The sequence below is a fragment of the Pocillopora damicornis genome, chromosome 3 (genome assembly GCF_964200805.1).
Source record: "Pocillopora damicornis chromosome 3, jaPocDami1.2, whole genome shotgun sequence".
Lineage (NCBI taxonomy): Eukaryota > Metazoa > Cnidaria > Anthozoa > Scleractinia > Pocilloporidae > Pocillopora > Pocillopora damicornis.
The window spans coordinates 780,908-794,969 of NC_142672.1; the positions used below are offsets into that span (position 1 = coordinate 780,908).

Consider the following 14,062-nt stretch of genomic DNA (forward strand, 5'->3'; position numbering starts at 1 on the left):
TATTTCCAAATAGGAAGGCATGTAGTCCTTGTAGGTGTACCAATTTTTTGGTTAGCATTGAACGATGAATAATAATAATAATAATAATAATAATAATAATAAAAATGTGACAGCTGGGTATCTCTCAGAATATGGCTTCTTTAACGAGCTGAAAAGATGAAAAGCAGTTTCAAGCGCTTTCTTTTCAGCACTCATTAGGCGCATATAAAGGTTTCGCATTTGTTGGTGCTTCGTCTTCCAGATAAGATTTTTAATGTTAATTTAAAACATTGCACGGTCTTAATGTATCATCAATATAACACCTCAGGTCCAAATGGGACACGTGCTGACGCGTTTACAAAAAACACTGAAAGGCACTGGTAAATCCAAAAAGGGAGAGAATCCTAGATGACAATATCACCCGGTTGGTAATCAATCAAAAGCAATAACCTCAGAAGTGACAAAGTTGCGCTCGTCTATAAGCTATTTTGTCTATAGCAACAAAAGTCAGAGGTAATTTCACCTTTGGCTTTTGATGGCGTTCAGGGTCTGATTGCAACCGAGATCTTGCGCGTAAGAGGGAAATCAATGAACGATAGGGCATTTTTTGCCATGTAAGCAAACATCGACTACAAGTTTATTTTTTTTCTTACTATAACCATTTTTATTTTATAACGCAGTATTTTAAAGACCATTCCTTGATTCTCAATCTGGTATCGGTGTCAGCAGTTACTGATGATAGTCCGCAGTCTTCTTGAAGTCGAGTTCTTCCTTGAGTTTACGTTCACCTGGGCAGGGAAGCACTTGCTCACAGAAAGATTTGATGACAGCTTGTTGCTTTTCAACAAATTTCACAAATAAATGAATAAATTGATTAGTCAATGGTCAACTAATTGAGCCTTTAAGCAAATGGTTAGCTTGAAAATCTTGAAAATCTTTTTGAACTATTTATACATCCTAAATGTAAATTAAATATCTTGAAATAAGGCCAATTTTTCCAGATAATGACTGAAAGAGAATATTTATAGGGAAAATCGAAATACATGAACAATTGTAGATTTACTTAATTCATGTTTTATTCAAATGTTGATACTGGAACATTTTATAACGGAGATGATGGCTTAGCTTTGGCGTTCTAGATGTCTTCACGGAAGAGACTGTGAGCACTTTAGTATACCTGAAAGCCTTAAGTTAATCAGAACTGTTCTAAAAGTCTAAACAGTTTGTACCAATTACGATCTGTTAGTAGGAACTTTCAATTTTCTGTGTTCTTGTTTTGTCAAATGAATTGCATTTAACCTTAAAAAACTAGCAAACGAACCATTAGAGATTCGGCCATGATTAGCAATTACAAGTATACTTGAAAAATAACAAAAAGTATTTGCAATAGAAAAAAAAATCTCACCTTTTTGCAGCCAGAAATATCGGCAGCCCGTCTTCTAAAATTATTGCCATTTTCTGCACCGGGGGGAATAAACGCATTATTTTGCACCACTATGCTCAGAACCACCGATAGATAAAGAAATACCGAAATAATTTTAAAGTTCATTTTTTGAACTTCTACCGAGCACGCTGCTAAGGAGATTAAGGGCAGTGAAACTACGGACTAAATGGTAGTATTTATATTCGTGACAGAACATAATATTTTTTCACCTGTAATGTTCATACGGGTACTTAATGGACGAAACAATAACCAGGCCATTACTGCGGTCTTTGAGAACAACCCTACTCGAAAATTAGCGATTAATATACGCTATTGTAGAGCAATATTTCATGGGCGTCTTTTAAACTCTGATATGTGTTGGCTTGCTATCGTTTTGGACCACTAAGCCCATTTAATGACAGGAACAACAATACCTAAGGGTAATAATTAAATTGAATTAAATCTGTGCTTAGACTGTTGTTGAGTGTCAGTTGTGATCGCGTTTCATGTTTTAAACATTTACCATACAAGACCACAGGGAAAATGATCTCAGTTTTATTAAACAAAGCAAGAAGAATGAGTTTGGAAACACATCTTCTTGAACATGTGGGGAAAATGCCTTTGGAGTGGTGAAAACTAGTCAACGTTTCTTTCTTCGGTTTTGACGAACGGTCTTGTCGGGAGTATTCTGGTGCCAAACTTTAACTGAGTGGGTGCATCATTAAGTAGTTCAAGGCCTAGTGCCCCATTTGGAAGCCATCGGTGGTAAAACAGATTCGTTTTGTTACTACAAAGCGTATTTGACGAACAGACGTATTGGGAGTGTACTGGCGCCAAACTTTAGCTGAAGGGTGCATCATTAAGTAATTCAAGGCCTTGTGCCCCATTTGGAAGCCATCGGTGGTAAAACAGATTCCTTTTGTTACTACAAAGCGTTTTTGACGAACAGAGTTATTGGGAGTGTACTGGCGCCAAATTTTAACTGAATGGGTTCATTATTGAGTAATTTTGCTTCTCCATTTGAAAGCCATTGGTATTAAAACAGATTCCTTTTGTTACTGCGCAGAGGTTTTGACGAAAATACTTATTAGGAGTGTACTAGCGCCAAACTTTAACCAAATGGCTTCATTATTGAGTAATTCAAAGCTTTGCGCCCCATTTGAAAGCCATTGGTGGTAAAACAGATTCCTTTTGTTACTGCGCAGCGGAAATGTTGAATCTGGACACAAATTATCATTAAAGATGTTCAGCTGAAAGAGTGTAGAATTTCCCACCACTCATTAGTTTTTAAAACAAGATACACTTTGGGATTAAATTAATGGAAAAGGTGGTAAAAAAAGAGCTGTTTCCTCACTAAACACTATTTTCTAATATAATACGTGGTTAACCTTGTGGATGAATAGTAAAAGGTGGGAGGTGACCATTGTTTATACTTTTGTGTAGGTTTAATGCCATCTTAATGGAAAAAAAAATCAAGCCTACGAAAATAACCAGTAAAATTCATATTGGCTTGATATGATCGTTTTGGATGTTTTTCCATTCTCTGGTTCTTTCTTTATACTAAGTCGCATGAAATATCACAGTGTCTGATATTGGGGGAGGTGGAGGGGTAGTTTCTGAGAGATTTTATTCCAAGGATCATGGGTATTTTATCGATGGAGACCACAACACAAGCCTCATAAATTTTACATTTAAGTTTTTTTTATTGACGATTGTCCATTTGTACCTGTCTTTGGAAGCTAAAAGTGAAAGAATGGCTTTATATCTAGTACTGTTAAAAAAAAACTTCTGTATATAAGCACATAAAAATTGTTTTTCGCTGATTATTCAACCCTTCGTCGACCAAAAAGTTAATGATAGGAAATGAGACAAACCTTCCTTTATTATTTTTCTTCTATGTTCGAGAATCAATAAACATAGAACTATTTTTTATTATTAGTATCATCGCTGCGACTTAACTGTTTTTTTCTAGTCCAGGAATGAAATTTTAGTTTGATCGAAGGAAAGATCGCCCCTCATACTTGACAACCTGAGTCAAGTTAAGATCGAACGGTATTGGCGTTTATTATTCAATTCTGATTCTAATTCAATTCAATGTGACAATTCGACAGCTGGGTATCTTTCAGAATAGGGCTTCTTTAACGAGCTGAAGTGATGAAAAGCAGTTTCAAGCGCTTTCTTTTCAGCACTTATTGGGTGCATATAAAGGTTTACCATTTCTTGGTGCTTCGTCTTTCAGATAAGATTTTTGATGTTGATTTAAAGCCTTGCATGGTCTTGGCGTATCATCAATATAACACCTCATGTCCAAATGGGACACATACAGATGCGTTTACAAAAAACACCGAAAGGCACTGGTAAATCGAAAAAGAGAGAGAATCCTAGATGACAATATCATCCGATTGTGCAAAAACTTGGTAACGATCTTTTGCCTCCACAGCACAAATTTTGAACATCTTGGATAATATATGCATGATTTATACCAAGCCTTTTTATTTTTGTAGTTTATTCACCGAAAAATAGGAAGCATTTGTGCTAAATTCACTTTGAGAGTCATTTGAGGAGCTGGTATATACATAACTCTTGTCTCTTTAGAGAATGGACGAGAGTATCTAAGAATTCCAACTTGGTTTTCTATTTCTGCGTTGATCAAACAGATCGAATTCGATTTCAAATCAAATCATGTTCAAGTTCAGTGAACTTGAATATGAAAACCCGTTTCAAAGATGGCTTCAGGGAAAAATCAAATGATCCTGAATATAATACGTATGAAGCTAAGTAGCAGGAAGGGTTGTTATGCAGTTTTGGAGGCTTAATTATCTTCCCTCAATAACTAGCTTTTTATTTATTTTTTTTTTTCATTTGGAATGATTTATTGTTTGAAACTGCTGATTCTCTCTTTTACATCCGGAAAAAAGTAGTTTCTTGAAAAGAAAAGCTTTCGTGACCAGTCAGAAATTAACTGTGTGTTTCTCAGAAAAAAGACTGTGATATTCTGGATTTCAGATAAAAATCTCGTTTCCGCTTAATTTCATGACTAAATGTCACGGTAAAAAGTGAGGGCGCAAAACAGAGAGATGCCATCGATAAACTGAAGTAGTAGTCATTCAGTTCTTAAAATGCGTTTTAAAGTCCAAGAAGATAAGAAACGTCTTACATTAGCCAAGGGTCAATGCTTCTAAAAATTCATCTCCGGTAGCGAAGAGAAACCTCTCTGATGTGATATATGTCAATTTCAAGAACTGGTGATAATTTTTACAATGGAACGCTTCAAAAGTGCAAAGAACAGCTAGAATTATTTATATCGTGTTCGTGACTGCCTTCTTTTTTTTCTTTTTTTTTTTTAACTCAACTCTTAGTGATTGTTGGAAAATAAAATAATCAATCCATGAATTTGTTATGTAGAGCTTAGAAAATCCTGTAAAAAGAAGGCATGAAAATAAGGGACCAACATCACAATATCAACACTTTACTTCTGTTCTACAAGCTGGAGGCTTCGAGTTTTAAAGTGTTTTGGTCATATTCTAAAACATTATACCGTATGGCCCTAGTTTCCTTTTTTTTTTGAATAATGACAAATTCTGCATCAGAAAACTGTTTTTAAAACATACTTTGTGGAGGTTTTATACTGCATGCTTCATCTTGATTTTTTTTTCATAAGCATACTTTTTGTTTTGTTCTCTTTATCGCTCAGCATTGGATATATCGAGAGGTCATGGTGAAGATCAAAACTGTTTAAGGTGATTTGTAGAATTGAAAACTGGAGTAGAGTATCATATTGAAGAAACAACGATAAAAGACTGACCGAAATCTGTTAGCAGTTCTACCCGTTTCCCAATCTTTGTAAGTGTGGAATTACGGCTAAACGAAATTCCTATTTCAAAAGGCGTATAAAAGCAATGATTATTTTACAAATACCAAAATCCCTATCAAAAATTCTCTTATCCCTACAGAAACAAAAGACGGTCTCAATAGGTTAACCGGCAGCCGAAATACAGCTGAAAAAGTTAGCCGTTAGGCGTAAAAGTCGACAAAAATTAGCCGATACCCGTAAAAAAGTTAACCGTAAAGGCAACAATGGAATCACATCAACCGGTAGCCGTAAAATGGCCAAAATTTTGACCGTTAGCCGTAAAAGACCCTCACAAAACAGCTCTTAAAAAATCATTTTCCATGTGTGAACTTTTCGAATGATATTTAAAATGAAGAGTAAGCAGAACTCGTTGTACCTATTCTTCTCTGCCGGATTTCCCACGTGTTACTTGAATTAATTCAACGCACAGAGTGGGGTCTGGTGCTATGCGACTCCGTGAAGTCACAGTTCCCCTTTGGAGCCTTGGTAACAAGTATTGTTAGGAAAATTTTCGCGTTGCATGATTACGACAACTTCTAAGTCTCCAAATTTCTAAAATGAAATCTAAACATCATTTCGAATAAGTTTGTCAGTGCAACCCTTGTGCTTGCGTAAAATTTTGTTGTTATGGCTTCCGCCATTGTGACTGTGGCCACTATATACCATCAAAGAGAGGGTTGGTATTCACTGCATGTTTTGGAAGTGTAGAAAAGAGGCGCGGAAATCGGATAAATCAGTGCCGATGTTTTGGTATTGTAATCGATTCCTCCGCTCATCTCACGAGAGAGTGACATCTGGTATCAAAAGTAATAACCTCAGAAGTGACTAAGCTGCGCTCGTCTAAAAGCTAGTGGTCTTTTGTTGGCGGTACTTACAAAATTTTTACTATCTTTCTTTTATAACTTTAAGGCAATTAAACGCTTTGTTTCTTTTTTTGCTTCTCTTTTTGTTCCCCTGTAGCTATATTTTTGTCTCGAAATTTCGTAACACCGTTAGGGTTCCATAGGGCAAGAAATGAAAACTTTTTTTTTCCAATTCTTCTTAAAAGCATTGGTTACAAATTCTTTGAAACAACGAAGTTTTCATTAACTGTTATCGGTGAATATCAGCCATAATATTCGGATATTACTTTACGAATGTTAATCACGCAAAACTCCGTTGTCACTTTTGCTTTGTAACTGTGGAAATCATATGCCCTGCAATAACACGAACAAAAGCTCGTTGAAGGAGGTGATGAATTTTGTATTTATCCTCAGATCTACAGGAATCACTGAGCCTCACGGGCAGATTATAATTGATAACGCTTTGTCTCACTTGTAGTGCATTTCAAGTACATGATTAAGATAACCTGTCTGCATATTTGTTTTCGTGTGGAAGATTATGTCCATTGTCAAGAAAGGTAACTTTAATGAGCATTTTAATGACCGCTGAAAACTGGAAAAATGCCAATTGAGATCGAGAAGTTTTCTTTTATATTTTTTAACATTGGAACATACTTTAAAATTATAGCTAACGGTGATTTTTTTTAAAAATTTGCTTCTAGCCTCGGAGAAGAATGAAGAATGTACGCAAGTGATTTTTACGTTAATCGAAAAGTCCCCTACTAGAGTTTCGCAGCGGGACAAATCGGAGGCTATGATAATTTAAAAATGATTTATTTAATTTTCAGGTAATTTTTTTGTGTGTATTATTCGGTGCCATCATGTCTAGATAATTTTATTCCGTAAGCACACAACTTTCGTGAAAAGTTATTCGAGAGCAGAAGAAGCTTTCCTTACCCAAAGACCAATTCCGTCAATAATTCCTTAAGGCATAATAATGTGTAGGATGGAAAGCGGAATTCTCTACCTTTAAACCTTTAATTTGTCCCTCAGGAAGCAAAAACAAATCAAATGAAAGATATATTTTTGAGTAGTTTCTTGGTCGAAATGGAAATGTTTGAATTTAGGTATGTTTTGCACAAAGATTTTGAGATCATATCTACACACATGGACACTACAAAATTTAGTCACAGTTTTGTTGATTCCTCTTTCGAAAGAAGAAGAAGAAACAATGGTATTTTCTAAAAATCAATACATACTACCACGTTTCAGTTTATCTATTTTCTTTTTTTATGCTAAAATGCATTGTAGGTGCATTGACAATGAAAGGTATCGTTTAAATGATTGTATTCTCTCTCACAATTCCCAAGAAAGGGATTGACTGTATCAGCAGCGTGATCTGAAAAATTCTGCAGAGTCAAGCCTCAATGAAGTGATACAGTGAGGTAACCATTGCTATAACAATTAAAGTAAATTAGTGATCAAGAGTATTTGCTAAGTGAATTCCACAATGCACATAAAAAACCACCAAAGCACTTAAGGCCGACTTATTTCACATGAAGTGTAAATATCGTTTTAATTTCCCCAAACGGAAGGCTTAGTGTAGATGGACGCAACAAATGGAAAGATAATAAAACTTTCATTTAGATTAATTTCGAACAGTTAGCTTTCTTCGAGTGATAAAATCAGCGGTTAAAAAAAAAACGCCCTCTTGGGGATGAACTGGTCTGATACCGCTGTTGATAGGATGATTCTAAACTGAATAACGACATCCTCCAACAAATGAACAGTGCGTAGAAAAATTTATGTTAGAGAAGTGTTGACAGGGATGTACCCTTGAGATCTAAGGGAAGTTTCCAGTGCGATAATACCACAGTGCTAATGAAATTTAGAGCAATAAAAATGATTAGTTTCTCACTGCGAGTGAGGAAGTGGAGAAGGAAGCAAAGATGAGATAAAGAATAAATTCTATTAATTTGACCATTTTTGTCCAAACGTAAGTTAGTATATACGTGGTTGATTTCATTATCTAGCAAATCTCGTGTTTTCAATTTTCAGGGCACGAATTCCGGCTGGAGAGTGTCTAATTTCATTATAAAAACCGATGGCTCTAGTAAGAAGCTTTACACATTCGTCTGAAGTAAAACCTCTCGCATAGAGCTGCACTCCTTTGTATTCTCTAGGAACATATAACTGAAGATGAATTCAAAAGTGTTCTTCTCTTTCTTTGTTGTTGCTCTGATTTCGTCGTTGTTTTGTCATCAGAGCCAAGCGTTTAATGCTGGAATGGGAGGCATGGGAGGAAAACGGCAATTTGAAAGCTGTGTGGAGGTAACGAGTCATCTCGTGATACAAAAGGACATAATCTGACTTCTTCACAAAACAGTGATTTGAGTTGTAATTTTCGAAGTTTTCATTTTTATCGTTTATTTTAGTACATTTTGAGGAGATCCAAGGAACATTTTAAAATTTTAAATGCGCAATACCATTTCGATCGGCTCGAATTATATCCTATTTCGCAGTTTTTCGGTTTAGTCAAACCTCATCAATGTTTTCCCACTCTGGTAAACTTTCACCACACGGACCATTTCTGTTTTTTGGTAGTTTCATACGACCTAAAAATAGTTGATCTTATCGATTCCGTTTGCCATAAACACCATATGTTTGTAGTTACTAATAGCTTATACATTGTACCAAGCTTTTATTTGCCGTCAATGTGTTAAAACACTTTTTTTTGAGGCAATTAAGATGAGCTTAGACTAGGTTAAATTAAAAACTTTAGTTTTATGCCCTGTTTCTCCTCACTCGAAAAGTACACGAAAACGTCTAATGCGAAATTGGTTTATTTATTCGGTAGATCCAGTAAATGAGAGACCAACATTTGCTTCGCTCGAGGGATTTCGGTTGCTCAAAAAAAAAAACACCTCTTGAAGGGAGGCTTAGAAACAGCAAAGTATGTCAATGTTCAGACTTTCAGTGGTTGTCTGGATCACTAAGTTACCCAACAAAATAATTGCCTAGATTTACAAGCTCTTGAGGGAAATTCTCATCGTAAAGTGAATTCAAACTAAAGTGCTATACGCTTTTTGTATCCGGTAAGACTTTTAGACACTCAACGACAAATTGTAGTTAATTAATTTCATTTCATCAACTCTCTTTTCTATTTTATTTCTAGACCGCAAATCGACTTCAGCAATTGTGTTCCATAGCCGCGACTGTCTGCCCACGAGCTGCAAAGCGAGAAGAACATCATGAACATTAGCTTGACTATACTGGAAACTTAACGCTCAACTTGCAAACGCGCTGATTCCTCTATTGACAGAACCAAATGAATGCTGCTGTAAAGAGGAAAAAAAGCTTCAAATGGATCTAGTTTTAAACCTTTTAGCATTAGAACACGTACCAAATACTTGTGATGTAGAATAAAGCAATTGATGGCAGAAAGGAATAAAGTAACGGGTAAAATGTAAATATGATGTTGCAGTGTGATGGAGTTACTTGAGTTCTGATGCACAGTCTTGAAATTTTTTATTTGATAGTGGAAAACCAGCTTTATCTCGAAGCTTATTTGGCCACTATCGATCACGTACTCCACTAATTTCATGTTGAGCGATAATTTGTTTTCCTCACTCTAAAATCATTTCAACAAATGGCATAGTATGCCATTTGTTGTTTGTCGGGTGACAGAGACAGAGACGGTCATGTTTAACCCTCTGAGTAACATTAGGTTTTATATACAAATTAGTATCTCGCATTGCAGTTACGTCAGATTCGGAATCCGTGGTCTTTGTCAATTATTAGACAAGGTATGTGGAGCTGTTGATATAATATTATAACATGAAAATTCAGGTATCTAGAAGCTATACTTGAACATCAAGTTTAATAACGATTTCACATTCGCAGAAAGTTTGAACTATGGTGTAGGGTATACGGATTAGTAACGCTACAAATATAACTAGCCTTGCAGTAACAATCAAGACACACACCACTGTGTATGAACATGAAAGAAGCTTTAGGATGATTGAAGGACTTGAATTACCCACTTTGCATCGCGCGCCTAGCTTCTTGTTGTTGTCCGGGAACTCACTTAATCATTCTTCCCTTATATAGGAATCGTGGATCGCCCAACGAAAATTTGAAAAACACACAGATATTGCCGACTTTCCGGTAATCATACTTGTAATAATACAGGCTGAGTAACAAAAAAAAAGAGAGATCGAAAGAAATTGAGAGACAGCTTGTGTTAACACATGTTCCTTCTGTAATAGTGCTTAAATACCGAGATATATGTAGCTATAACGAACAAAAGCCTCAAAAATTTTATCAAACTACTTAGTTATTTATTTTATTTTTTCTGAGCAGGTTCATGGATTTTAAGTGGTCTATTAATCAATTTTCGGCCGCCTGGGTTCAATACACTGGACTACTGATTACTAGAATTAAGCATCGAGGTAAGTCGCGGCCGGGGCTTGTTAGTTAAGGAAAAAGGTGAAGAAACAGATTGAAACGATATTGAAACTTTTTTATTATTAAATTTCTTAGAACTCTCTTTCCAAATAACGCTCTTTTATCGATTTCGCACATGCATTGACTCTATTAATAGAACTACTGTAGCTTTTAATGTTAATTTGGCATCTGCATTTTACCTTTAGAGGAATTAGATTAGATTCAACCCCCAAAAACATCCTCAGATGTTTAGTCTCTACTTCGATGGAATAGGTGGTTTTGATATTGATCCGTTTATTAAGTGTTTGCCCTAATACATTTTGTCTGAGTTTCCAATTGAACGGGAAGATAATTTGGTTTTCTCATGAACCGAGTTGATGATGTGAATTGGTCACCGTAAAGAGTTTCTAAGCTGACGTTTCAAGCTTTAGCCCCTCGTCAGAGCGAATGAAAGAATTGTTGGTTCTGTTTGTGTTTATATGTAGAAAATGAAGTTACGCTATCGGTGAAAACATGGAAACGAGAAACAATAAGAATACTAGTTGAATAAAAGCGTTCTTTGATAGCGTGGGAATAAGAGTGCCGATTTGAAAGATGAACTTTTGTTCGAGATTTCAGGGGACTTCCGAAATGCCTAGATGTAGGGCCGGAAAGGCCGCAGACTGCCTAATGTTGCTCAGAATGATTACGGAGATTAAAGTGTCTTGCGACTGGTTTGGATGCGTCCTTGTCAAGGTTTCATGGAATTTTGTTGTTTTATAATAAGGTTCACGAGAAGAAGTAGCAAAAGCGAAACTCAAAATTAAACATTCAGCCGGCATCTCTCCTTTCCAAGCCTATGTTCCTGCCCTGACTGGCCATTACAGTGCCAACCTTGAAGTATATCGTTGTGATTTCCATCATCGTTATAACAATACCTAATAAGTATCTTATTAAAATCCAAGCATTACATGTTTGGGCTGAGCTCTATCCGTAAGGTCTTTTAACCACAAATCTGTTTTTACTGCCAAACTTTTTTGCCAACTTTCATGGCAAAAAGAGAGTTAAGATATCTGTTTTTAAAGTCACGTGTTGAAAGCAGCTAACAACTGATTGACTCACGGTTATGAGCGCGCGCTACAATTTGATCGATGGGTCTGAAATTCACTTCACGGACCTCGAACTTTATAAGTTTAATAAGAGGTTCTATGCATGACATCTGCAGTTGGGGGTTTTACCTTCCGCTACTGTTGTGTTATGAACAGCACTTTTGCATTGTCTGTTCATTGTCCTCCACAAGGTCTCTCTTCTTCACGCAGACAGGGGCGTATGGAGAGGTACTAGTAATGGTACTCTAAAAGACGTCAGCAAATGGAGCAAATAAGCCCTCTGGTACTGTTATCGGTATGATATCTATGACAGACATGATCATGGTCTCTGCGTGGTCCCATATCACCTTCACCTTGGTCTTGTATTATTATTTTCCCTTAGAATTACCGAAAATTGAGGTCACTGATGGTCGTGAATTTATTTTTGAAAGCTGTCATCCATTTTCGACAAGAAGAAGACATTTCCACTCTTCTTTCAACATGCGACGTAACGTTCTCTTTAATTTTCTTTTGTGTTTGCCGGCTCTTGGAGACCAAGCAAAAATAAATTCCATATTTATGCAGGATAAAGTCCTTTTTTCAGAAAGCAAGCCTGGATACTATCCTTTAGGGTTTTTACGTTCATATATTTTTCCTTATCTTAATCAGTGGCTTAGGAAAGATGCGTATGACAACCAAAGCTTGCAAGTCTTTACGCTAAGGATCAAGTATGTAGTACTTTAGGGAACTATGCCGCCTGCATCAGAAACCATTATACTGTATCGCAATGTCAGTACCTTTTTCTCTTTTTTTTTCAGTTATTTTCTATCCAACATAACATAATTTTGTTACTGGACGCGTTCGCCAAATGATCGACGAATTAATTTCAGTCGTTTTTGTTGCGATTGAACTGACTAATTTACTTTGCAAAAGTAAACAAAAGAAGGAGAGTTTTTCTTTTGAAATATATTAGCTCTGTGGGACGTTTAATCAAACACACCGCTCAGTTCAGTGTTCACAGGAAACACAACCTAGCGACAGCGAAACAAAGACAATCTATCTCTTGCACATCTGAAAATTTTCAAAGAAAATTCTGCCATTGAGCCGGCACCTGCGGCTATCCTGAACACTTTTAAAGACTGTGATCATTACATTGCAATTACTAAAATGAACAGATAAGGACTCGATAGTCGGTCAACTGCAATTTGTACTCAATTCACATATTCTTGGTTTATTTGTTTGCCTATAGTGAATTCTCGATGCTCTTTTTATTTTGAAAGGCCACAGTTCATATTCTATTCTGAAAACAAGCTCCTGAATCAAATATTATATTTTGAACTTTCAGTTTGTACTTTGAGAAAAAACTTGTTAAATATTTAATGCAATTTTGCTGCAAATAATTACGTTTTATAAAATTTGACTAATGTTTTTATTTGATGTTCATTCAAAGGTCGTATAATGAAAAATCAGCTTTTTATATAAACAACAAAATTCCAAATTTGATGATGGAAAAAAGGAAAGTCTAATTAACGTTATTTAAGCAAAATGGCAGAAAAAAGTTTTTAGGATAATGTACTTAGTTATTTTATTAGTTGATATTTGACGTGATATCATAAATTCTCTTGTATTTTATCGCGTTTATTCCCGCTTGATTATTGTATTTTTGAAGAAATCCAATTATCAATGTTTTTATCATTTGCGGAGGAAAATCAAATTGGAAAACGAAAATAAAAGGAAATTTAGACCACACTGCATTACTGTGTGTTAATAAACATTACGAACTCACATTTTCCTGAGTCCTCAAAAAATAAACCAAACAAAAAACAGAACAGGCGTCCCTTATGGGAAAGCCGCATCTCAAACCACACTGAGCTTACTAGGCCGAAACAAGAAAAACAAGGACGTTTATTTCTATTTCTCTGTAGTGGAATAAAAAATAGCAGCAAATTATTTATATTGTACAAGGAGAAATCCTCTATCGCACGCGTAAGTTTCTCGTAACTCAATATACATCTCATCTTCCAACAAACTCGCTTTTCCGTGGACGTGTTAACGTGTTACTTGTCTTCGCTAGCTACCACAGTTGTTGTACCCAATTTTAAGTCTAACGTATATCATATTTCTCATACGAATGAACTCGAACAGGTTTTATATTCAAATCGTTAGAAGGAATTTATTTAGGGGTGGAGTCATGATCTTAGTTGGATGCCGGATAATCTGACGCGGATCGATATAATATTCTAATCTTTTCCCCCGCATTAAATATTGGTGTAGAATGTGGTAAAAATTCCCTGTAGCTTATTGTTGTTTTACTGTTTCCCGAACTTTTTTTTTCCAGACAAGCACGCTCATAATTATTGGTGAAGATAAATGTTTGTTTGTAAATCTACGCCCGTCTTTTTGTCTTCTTTTTAATGAAATTAAGATATGTTTATGAAATGCCTCGCGAAGTTTTTAACCCATTTACCTCCGT

General features: G+C 35.7%; 2 long non-coding RNA genes across 2 annotated transcripts; one reads left to right on the top strand and one right to left on the bottom strand.

Moving 5' to 3' along the window:
• Positions 1-240: 240 nt before the first annotated feature.
• LOC113674003 (uncharacterized) lies at positions 241-1,593 on the bottom strand. The gene is made up of 2 exons (XR_003446483.2): positions 1,385-1,593; positions 241-816 (listed from the first exon to the last, which is right to left on the bottom strand). It is a non-coding gene; the product is annotated as an uncharacterized LOC113674003 (long non-coding RNA).
• A 6,486-nt stretch (positions 1,594-8,079) lies between these two features.
• Positions 8,080-9,547, top strand: LOC113674055 (uncharacterized). Its single transcript, XR_003446490.2, has 2 exons — positions 8,080-8,407; positions 9,252-9,547. It is a non-coding gene; the product is annotated as an uncharacterized LOC113674055 (long non-coding RNA).
• The last annotated feature ends 4,515 nt before the right edge of the window (positions 9,548-14,062 follow it).